The 10396-nt window shown below is 43.0% G+C and overlaps 1 non-coding gene across 1 annotated transcript; it reads left to right on the top strand.

Annotated features, from left to right (window-relative positions):
- The first annotated feature begins 5381 nt into the window (after positions 1-5381).
- LOC114806663 lies at positions 5382-5519 on the top strand. Its single transcript, XR_003754725.1, has one exon. It is a non-coding gene; the product is annotated as a small nucleolar RNA SNORA7 (small nucleolar RNA).
- The last annotated feature ends 4877 nt before the right edge of the window (positions 5520-10396 follow it).

The following is a 10396-nucleotide window of genomic DNA, read 5'->3' as shown; positions in this document are numbered from 1 at the left end:
GAAAGAGCCTGGGCTTGGGAGTCAGAGGTCATGGGTTCGAATCCCAGCTCTGCCACTTGTCAGCTGTGTGACTGTGGGCAAGTCACTTCACTTCTCTGTGATGCAGTTACCTCATCTGTAAAATGGGGATTAAGACTGGGAGCCTCACGTGGGACAACCTGATTACCTTGTACCCCCCCAGCGCTTAGAACAGTGCTCTGCACATAGTAAGCGCTTAACAAATACCAACATTATTATTATTACAGTACTCTGCACACAGTAAGTGCTCGATAAATACCATTGATGATGATGAAGAGACTTTCCCAGACTAAGCCCCTTACTTTCCCCTCCCTTTTGCATGGCCTATGCACTCAGATCTGTACCCCTTAACCACCCTCAGCCTCACAGCACTTATGTACAGCTCCTTATTCTGTGCCATTTCCCCTCTCTGTAATTTATTTTAATGTCTGTCTCCCACCTTAGACTGTAAGCTCCTTTGGGGTGGGGAGCATGTATACCAGTTCTGTTGTATTTTACTCTCCCAAGCCCCTCAGATAGTGCTCTACATACAGTCAGGGCTCAACAAATACCACTGATTGATTGATTTGTTGGGTTTTTTTGGTTTTTGCAATAAATTAGAAAGTACCTTCTAGACCTAAGTAAATCTGAGTCCCTGTTCAGTGATGGCTTCCCAAATGATTTAGAGCATAGTTGTATCTGCTTATTACACTGTTCTGTGTCCACAGGCTGCACCCTGCTGTTCTCCCTGCTAGCTACTGGGCACTGCAAGCCACTGGGCACATGGGGACTGGGTGAGAGAGTGAGGATAGTTCAGTGCAAACCATCACCACTACTGCCAAAACAACTACGATGCATGTTCTGCTGGTGGTAGAACATACCTTCCCCTCTTAACCATTAGTACCTGAGCAATGCTCACCCAAATGGCAAAGGATCAGACTTGGTGCTTGACTGTATTTCCATGGATTATTATTATTGCTATTATATTATGGATTAATTGAATTATCAATAATACTATTTAAGCACTTGCTATGTGCCAGGCACTGTTGTTATTATTAATACACTAATATAGTGATTATGATGATGATAGTTAAGTGCTTACTATGTGCCAAGCACTATGGTAGATAAAAGACAATCAGGTCAGACACAGTCCCTGCCCCACATGGAAGGAGGGAGAATAGGTCATGAATCCCCATTTTACAGATGAGGCAACTGAGGCACAAGGAAATTAAGTGATGTGTCCACAGGCACACAGCAGGCAAGTGGCAGAGCCAGGATTATAACCCAGGTCCTCTGACTCCCAGGCCTGTGCTCTTTCCACTAGGTCACACTGTTTGCAAGTATGCAAGAAAGTCTCTCTCAAAGATGTTCACTTATGGATCTCACCTTCGGCAGTGTCATCTTTGAACTGAAGGACAACTCTGAGTAAAAAAACAGAACTAATGAGTGCCCTGGGAAATGTTCTTGATAATACCTGAAAGCCCTTGAAAAATGGGCCAATCCTTGAAAAATGGGACGTATGGTCATGCTATTTAAACAGGGAGTAAAAATTTAAATGATCCTTATTTAGCTCCAAGTACAAAAGCTACAGTTTTGTGCTGTCCCCAAATAAGTCAACCTGTAATCGATTTTCTTACCCCAACCTCCCTTTTCTCATATTTCTTTTCCTGTTTCCTTTGTTGATTTCAATCAGTTCACCCCTTCTTACTCTTCTTTCTCCTCTCTTGATCCTTTCCCCTTACCTTGCCCTTCTTGGATACACAAACAGCCTAGCTGCTACTCATATGACTCCTCTGAATTTCTCTGATATTACAACACAAAGAAAGAATTCTCTCTTAAACAGTATTGGGTTACCTAGCAAATCCACACTGCCTTCATTTCTCACAAAGTCATAGGGGCTTGACTCTCTCCAAACATCGATTCTGTGATAAAGGAGAGAAAAAGAGAAAGGTCAGTTAAGGTTAAGGAGAAAAAAATCCAGAACTAACTAAAGTGATTTTTAAAGAGCATTCCACAGATCCCATAACTTGTAAATTGTGGCTTATATTCTTTAGTGCATAAGATGGAAAAAAAAACCAGAAAAAAAGCTTTTTACCGGGGAAATGTGGCAAACTGCAGCCTTGTGTCATCAAGATTTGAGAAAAACACCTTGTTTATTTTTAGTTTATCAGCCAGAATTATCAAAAAATGAAGATATATAATTATGAAAGTCCCTCTTTTGCTGTAGAAATAAATCTAAAATAAATTGTAAAAATTATTTCTGACATTAGCATGATACATTTTAGGAGAAAACGATAAGCAAATATATTGATATGCAGCCTATGGTCACAGAAGATCTTAACTTCTTGGGGAGAAAGTTGGCAATCTAGTGATTCCAATTACACAGCAAGATTTTTTTTTGTAGTTTGGTGTGATGGAAAGAGCAGGGGCCTGGGAGACAAGAGACCTGCGTTCTAAGCCCAGCTCTGCCACTTTCCTGCAGTGTGACTTTGAATAGATCACTTCTCTGTGGGTCCTTTTCCTCACCTATAAAATGGGGCTAAAATACCTACATGTTCTCTCTCCCTCTTACACTGTGAGCCTTGTGTGGGACAGGGATTGTGTCCAACCTGATTATACTGCCTCTACCCCAGAGTTGAGCCCAGTGCCTGGCGTAGACTAAAACACTTACTAAATTCCTTCATTATTATAAATTTATGTCCTGCTGCTAGTCCGATGAAAAGGGCACAGCTTTGGGAATCAGTAGACTTGGGGTCTAATCTTGGCTCTACAAATAGGGGAAGCCCTCCTGGGAATATGCCATCAGTTGGGAAGAATTTTGACTGAAAAACACCTTCTGTGTTCCACAAAGTGGACAGACCCAGCAGGAATCCTGAAAAATAGCTGGCTAATATAGGAGGTGAAGAACACGCAATCTATCAATGGTATTAATTGAGTGCTTACTCTGTGCAGAGCACTGTGCTAAGCACTTGGGAGAGTACACTATAACAGAATTAACAGATACGTTCCCTGCCCTTAGAGAGTTTACAGATTAGAGAAACTGTCAAGGCAATGGCCTGCCCTGACCTCTCTTCCCTGCAATCTCACATTACTTCCTGTCTATAGGGATGTCCCACCATGCTATCAAGTTCAATATGTCTAAAACTGAACTCATCTTCCCTCTCAAATCCTCTCCTCTTCCTAATCTTCCTTTCGCTGTTGATCACACCACCACCTTCCTAGTATCTCAAGCCTGTAACCACGGCATTATCCTTAACTCCTCTTTTGAGCCCCATATTCAGTTGGCCCCCTCCTGTCTATACTTCACTCCCCTGCCTGGTCCATTTTTCTAAAACATCGTTCTACACACCTCTTTCAACTCCTCAAAAACCTCCAGTGGTTGCTCATTCCTCTACACATCAAGCAGCAACTCCTCACCATTGGTTTGAAGACATTCAATCAATTCTCTTCCCCCTACTTATCCCCATTCCTCTCCTACTACATCTCAGTTCACACACTCCACTCCTTTCAAACCAACCTAATTGCCACACCTCATTCTCATCTCTCTCACTGTCCACCTCTTACTCTTGCCATCTCTCCTGCCTGGAACTCTCACCCCCTTCATATCTGGCAGGCCACTGCTCCAGGTTGCATGGAAAAAATTGACAATTAAACATCAAACTAGCCCTTTTCCTTCCCCTCCCCAAATCCCAGTCCCATAACTAAAAAGTCTTCAAAGTCCCAAATATTTCCAGGGAATGTATTTCCAGGGAATGCTTCACCCACTGCCTTCTTGGCAGGGGGGTGGGGGAAGCGGGGAGATAATTTAGAGCTACGAATGTCCAGGGAAGCAGAATTGTCTAGTGGAAAGAGCATGGGCCTAAGAGTCAGAGGACCTGGTTCTAATCCCAGCTCTGCCACTTGTCTGCTCTATGACCTATGGCAAGTCACTTCACTTCTATGGGTCTCAGTTACCTCATCTGAAGAATGGGGATTAAGACTGTGAGCCCCATGTAGGACATGGACTGTTTCCAACCTCACATCCAGCCAAGTGCTTAGTACAGTGCCTGGTACAAGGTAAGCATTTAACAAATTCCATTTAAAAAAAAAAAAGTAGTGCTCCTGGGCGTGGGGAGTAAAGGCATAGCGCGACTTCCTTGGACTTATCTAGCTCCTCAAACTCGACTAGTTGTGGATTTCTTTTTTTTTAAGAGTGTTAGCCCCCTGAGGGAGAGGAACCATGTTCAATTCCCACCTGATTGAATGTCTGCCTCCCCCACGAGATTGTAAACCCCTGTAGGGCAGAAATCTTGTCTACCAAATCTGTTGTTCTATACTCCAGCGCTTAGAACAGTGCTCTGCACATAGTAAGCGCTTAACAAATACCGACATTATCATCATCATTATTATTATTATTACTCACCCAAGGGCTTAGTAGAGTGTTCTGAACACAATAAGCACTTAATAAATATCATTATCGTTATTATTATGACTTTCTAAAGAAGGGGTCTGTCCTGGAGCCAGGTTTAAGGTGCCCTGTGTGAGCCTCTCGACTCCTAGTAACGTCTTCTGAAAAATAGAGACCTGACAACTGAGGGTTGAACTGATCAATTTATTTTACCCAGAGTAGCCAACGGAATGCAAAATTTCTTAATCTAAAAACTCCATATAAGTGGACTGTAGGTTGACTTGATGACAGACTATTTGCTCCCTGCATTATTATGTGCCAACAGTGCCCTCTATTGTCTAATACTAACATTACACAATCCAGGAGCAAAACTCAGGTTTTTAATTGGTTTTAAATAACTTGGTAAACTGAAAAAAAAAAATCTTTCCCGTACCTCTCGGGGAGGGAACCACATACAGAGATTACAAGAGATTATGGTTTACAGTATCTTTCCTGAAGCACCCCATTGGCCCCTGTGGTAACATCCAACATAGCAAAAATCCCCCTTTTAATTAATCAATCAATGGTATTTTTTGAGCGCTTACTGTGTGCAGAGCACTGTACTAAGCACATGGGAAAGTACAATACAACAGAGTTGGGAGATATGACCTCTGCCTTATAGGAGCTTAGAAGAAGCAGCATGGTTTAGTGGATAGAGCATTGACCTGGGAGTCAGGAGGAGCTGCATTCTAATCCCACCTCTGCCACGTGTCTGCTTTGTGACATCGGGCAAGTCACTTCACTTCTCTGGTTCTCAATTACCACATATGTAAAATGGGGATTAAGAATGTGAGCCCCATGTGGGACATAGACTCTGTTCGTTCAACCTTGTGTCTACCCAAGCACTTAGTACAGTGCCTGGCACATAGTAAGCACTTAAAAACACCACAGTTATTATTATTGATAATAATAATAGTAATAATTATTATTAATAATTATTATCTAGTAGGGGAGACAGCTCCTCTCAGCATCGCACCTGGGGAGTTTCCAGTACTCTGCCAGTCTCGACTATGGGAGGGAGAGTCAAGCAGAGGCCTATCCATTCCATTCCTAGCTTGGGCAGTGGCTAGCAAGTGGAAGGCAATCTGCTACAAGTCAAAACTCACCCATGCTGGGCAGCAGTGGCATGGGAAGAGTCGAGGACGGAGACTCAAGTTTTCTGCGCAGAAGGCGGCAATGGTAAACCACTTCCATATTTTTACCAAAAAACCCTCTGAATACACTGCGAGAATGATTGCAGATGGACAGTGGGGTGTTCTGGGAGAGATGTGTCTGTGGTGTCACTATTGGCTGGAAACGACTTGACAGCGTAAGACAAGACAAGGGGAGACAGACATTAAAACAGATAGGGAAGCAATAGAGTATATGTACTGTGCCGTGAAGGTGGAGGGTGGGGTGAGTTAAGAGTGCTTGGGATTAAGGACCCAAGTGCATAGGCGATGCAGAAGGGAGGGAGACTAGAGAATAGAGTTAGTTAGGGAAGCCTTTCAGGAGGGGCTCATCCAGGATTTGAACCTGGGATCTCTCCTAACTACAAGCACCACCCACCAAGAAAAACTCCCCCCAACACCTCCCACAAATGAATATAACTCTGATCCAGTGTTCCTTCCCCAACCCTTTGGTGTGGGTACAAACTGTTCAGTACAGAGTTCTATAAAACTCTGTCCTGAGCTCCAGACCTCTCCTGTCCCCTTTCAGTGCTGGTACAAAATGTTCCCATCATTTCAAGGTCATAAAACCAGGCAATGCGGTGCCCAAGATTAACCAGAGTTCAAGGATACTAGTCTTCTACACATTTTGTAGAAGTTGTATCTTCTGCACAGCTCTCCTCCAATCAGTGTCTTTCCAAAGGTTTCACCTGCAAATTTGCCTGAACAGCAGGGTGCAAACCCTCTAGGTTACAAAAAGCCTGCCATTTTCTGACTAATTTAATAGATACACAACTATGCACATAGCCTATAAAAGAAGCCCAAGTGTTTGTGAGCATTTTACAGAGACAGACATAAGTGCCAGGGAGTAAGGGGTAAAGGAGTAAGCAAGGTAGGGCAACCAGAGACTGGAGGTTAACCTTATTCTTACACGAAAGAGGTGAGCTAGTAGTAGAGCTTCGAAGGAGGGAAGGGCTGTGGTTTGGCAAACTGAAGCAAAGAGGGAATTCCAGACCAAAGGAATAGAATGAACAGCATGAAAGTCAAATGTGAAGAACAATGAGCAGGTTTGTTTGGACAGAATGGAGCTCTTGAGCAAGGCTGTATTCGGAGATGAAGGCAATGAGAAAGTAGCCAGTTGGCCTTGAAATTAAGGTTGGCATGAGGTTAGGAGAAACATACGGGGCAAGACTGTTTCAAGGCTATTCTTCTCTCCACCTCATACTCTTTGCTCCTCCTAAATGCACCACCTAACAGTACCTCACTCTGGACTCTCCTGCCCCTAAAATCTTACTCACTCTATTCAATCAAGTAATGAATCAATGGTATTTATTGAGCAATTAATAATAATAATAATAATAATAGTAATAGTATTTGTTTGTTAAGTGCTTACTATGTGCCAGGGCCTGTACTAAGCACTGGGATGAACAAAGCAAAGTGGGTTGGACACAGTCAGTCCCTGTCCTGCGTGGGATTCACAGTCTTAATCCTCATTTTAATACTAATAATCATAATCATAATAATTACGGTACTTGTTAAGCACTTATTATGTGGCAAGCACTGTTCTAAACACTGGGGCAGATACAAATTAATCAGATTGATCACAGTCCCTGTCCCACACTGGGCTCACAGTCTTAATCCCCATTTTTTTCAAATGAGGTAACTGAGGCCCAGATAAGTTAAGTGACTGCCCAAGGTCACACAGCAGACAAGTGGTAGAGCCAGTATTAGAACCTATGACCTTCTGACTCCCAGGCCTGTGCTCTATCTACTAGGTCAACTGTGTGCAGAGCAATGTACTAAGTGCTTGGGAGAGTACGATAATAATAATAATAATAATGTTGGTATTTGTTAAGTGCTTACTATGTGCAGAGCACTGTTCTAAGCGCTGGGGTAGATACACGGTAAATACAGTGGAGTTGGCAAGGAGCTTAAATCTATTCAGGAAGACCGACATTAAAATAAATCCCAGATAGGGGAAGCGAAAAATAGCCGATGCCTGAGATGGTCTCTACAGGAGAACTGACCCAAACCCATGATTCACACTCCCTATCCCTATGTACACGGTTTCACTGTGGTGCCTAGCACAGCTCCACAGAACTCAGCTATCCAGATCTTTCTGGAAACCCACACTTGTCCAACAGATTTCGAGTTGTATATGTTACAGGTCCAAATTGATGTGAACTATGTCAAGGGCATGAGAGCCCTAGCTAGTGCAAATGATGCTGTCATTAACTTTGCAAAGGGTAGAAACCGATACCCTAGGAGCCCCTGCCCTTTCCTGGAAGAGAATTCTGGAGACCTACTTCTTGGCAGGGTGGCAGGGAGTGCAGGAGTGGTTACAAGCCTGAGTCACTGGCATTCCAGTGTTCTTTACACCCTGGGTAATGTCGTCCTTGTTCCCCTCCTCCCTTCCCCCCACTACTCATGTGCCTATAGTACTTCAGATCCTCACTCACTGGGAGAAGTGAGAAGGTACTAGTAATAGCAGTTGCATTTATTGTACTCCCACTTGGTGCAGTGCACTGTACAAAACTGAATAATAAAATGACAGATTCCCCACCCATAAAAAACTTACCCTCTAAAGGGGAGAGATAAACATAAAAATATTTGTGACATTCTCAAATTAAGTAAATTGAACAGATTTATATGCATGAATGCTTAGGAGGGTTTAAATAAGTTCCCGGTCAGGCATTTGGCATTTGATAGTCACTCCACCCTCAACCCCATGGCACTTGCGTACCTATCTTTAAATAAATAAAGATATATATACATATATATAAGACTGTAAGCCCGTCAAACGGCAGGGACTGTCTCTATCTGTTGCCGACTTGTTCATCCCAAGCGCTTAGTACAGTGCTCTGCACATAGTAAGCGCTCAGTAAATACTATTGAATTAATGAATGAACATAACTTTAAATTATATATTATTGTCTCCCCCTCTAGACCATAAGCTCTTTGTGGGCAAGAAACTTTTTTTTTAAATAGTATTTGTTAAGCAGGCACTCTACTAAGCACTCGGGTAGATATAAGTTAAACAGTTTGGACACAGTCCCTGTCCCAAATAGTCCTCAGAGTCTCAATCCCCATTTTACAGAGGAGGTAACTGAGGCACAGAGAAGTGAAGTGACTTGCCCATGGTCACACGGCAGCCAAGTGGCAGAGCCTGCATTAGAACCTAGGTCCTTCTGATTCCCAGGCCCGTGCTCTACCCACTGGACCACGTTGCTTCTCTGTGTGTCTGCCAATTCTGTGGTATTGCACTCTCACAAGCACTTAGTACAGTACCCTGTACATAGTAAGTGGTCAAAAGATACCATTAATGATGATGATGAACTCCCTGCTCACAAATCTATCCCCTGATCAATCTCACTTCCCTCACAAAGGCTTTCCTGGTTCATGCAAATCCTAGTTGTGTCAGTCCGCAGCTTCCTTTGGATCTTACATATTTTGTGCCTATCCTCAGCACTTATTAACATGTGTATATTCATTCAGCTATTCTATTATTCAGTTATTTGTCTGATATTTTTGTACCACTACCTGTTATATCCTTGCTCTTCCCCCTGGCCTCCAGCATATTTGTTTGCCCACCAGATTGTAAATTATTTTAAGACAGGGAGCATGTATTTTGCTTCTGTTATGTATCCCAAGGACTATAAAACAAGAGCCCTCTTCCATCTGATGGCTCCCATTTGCCTTTCTGATCTCTTCTCCTGCTACACCCCAGCTTCTCTAGACTGTCAACTGCTTGTGGGCAGGGAACATGTCTACCAACTCTGTTATACTGTACTCTCCCAACCACTTAGTACAGTGCTGTACATACAGTGAGCACTCAGTAAATACAATTGATCGATTCTGTTCTGCGGCATGGCTCAGTGTATATAGCCCAGGCTTGGGAGACAGAAGGTCACGGGTACTAATCCCTGCTCTGCCACTTGTCTGCTGTTTGACCTTAGGCAAGACACTTCACTTCTCTGTGCCTCAGTTCCCTCATCTGTAAAATGGGGGTTGAGACTGTGAGCCCCACGTGGGACAGGGACTGTGTCCAACTGTATTTGTTTGTATCCACCCCAGCGCTTAGTATAGTGCATAGTAAGGGCTTAACAAATACCATAATAATTATTATCATTCTTTGTACTTCCCAAGCATATCATTCCTGTAGCTCAGCTCTCTCACCACCCAGTCACTTTAGCCCAATCTGGAACACCCTCCTTTTTAAGCTTAAACAAATCCTATCCCTCCCCTCATCTGAAGCCTACCTAAAGTCATCCCCTCCAGGAAACATTTCTTGATTAACACTCCCCCCTCCTCATTGCCCCATCTCCTCAGCATTCTTGAATATTTATGTTTATTGGTTTGCAATGCATTTATTTCCATGTTTATTATTATATAATAATAATGCTATTTGTTAAGTGCTTACTATGTGCCAAGCACTGTTCTAAGCGCTGGGGTAGATACAAGGTAATCAGCTTATCCCACGTGGGCACTCAATTCATTACTTACTGTTCATCATAGAATAAATGTCCTGTAGTTTGTCAGCTCCCCCATCACTTTGTAAGCTCCTGTGTACAGAAGTCACTCCTTTCAATTCTGTCTGTCCCCGAAAGTGCCTGAAACAATTTTCTACATCTGGTTGGCACTTAATTCCTTTGACCGTGAGCTCCTCGTGGGCAGGGCACATGTTTCTTAATAATAATAATAATAATAATGGTATTTGTTAAGCGCTTACTATGTGCCAAGCACTGTTCTAAGCACTGAGGTAGATGCAAGGTAATCAGGTTGTCCCACATGGGGCTCACAGTCTTAATCCCCATTTTCCAGATGA

The sequence above is a fragment of the Ornithorhynchus anatinus genome, chromosome X1 (genome assembly GCF_004115215.2).
Source record: "Ornithorhynchus anatinus isolate Pmale09 chromosome X1, mOrnAna1.pri.v4, whole genome shotgun sequence".
NCBI lineage: Eukaryota > Metazoa > Chordata > Mammalia > Monotremata > Ornithorhynchidae > Ornithorhynchus > Ornithorhynchus anatinus.
Note: the sequence above shows the minus strand (reverse complement) of the source record. Positions and strands in the feature narration are given on the sequence as shown.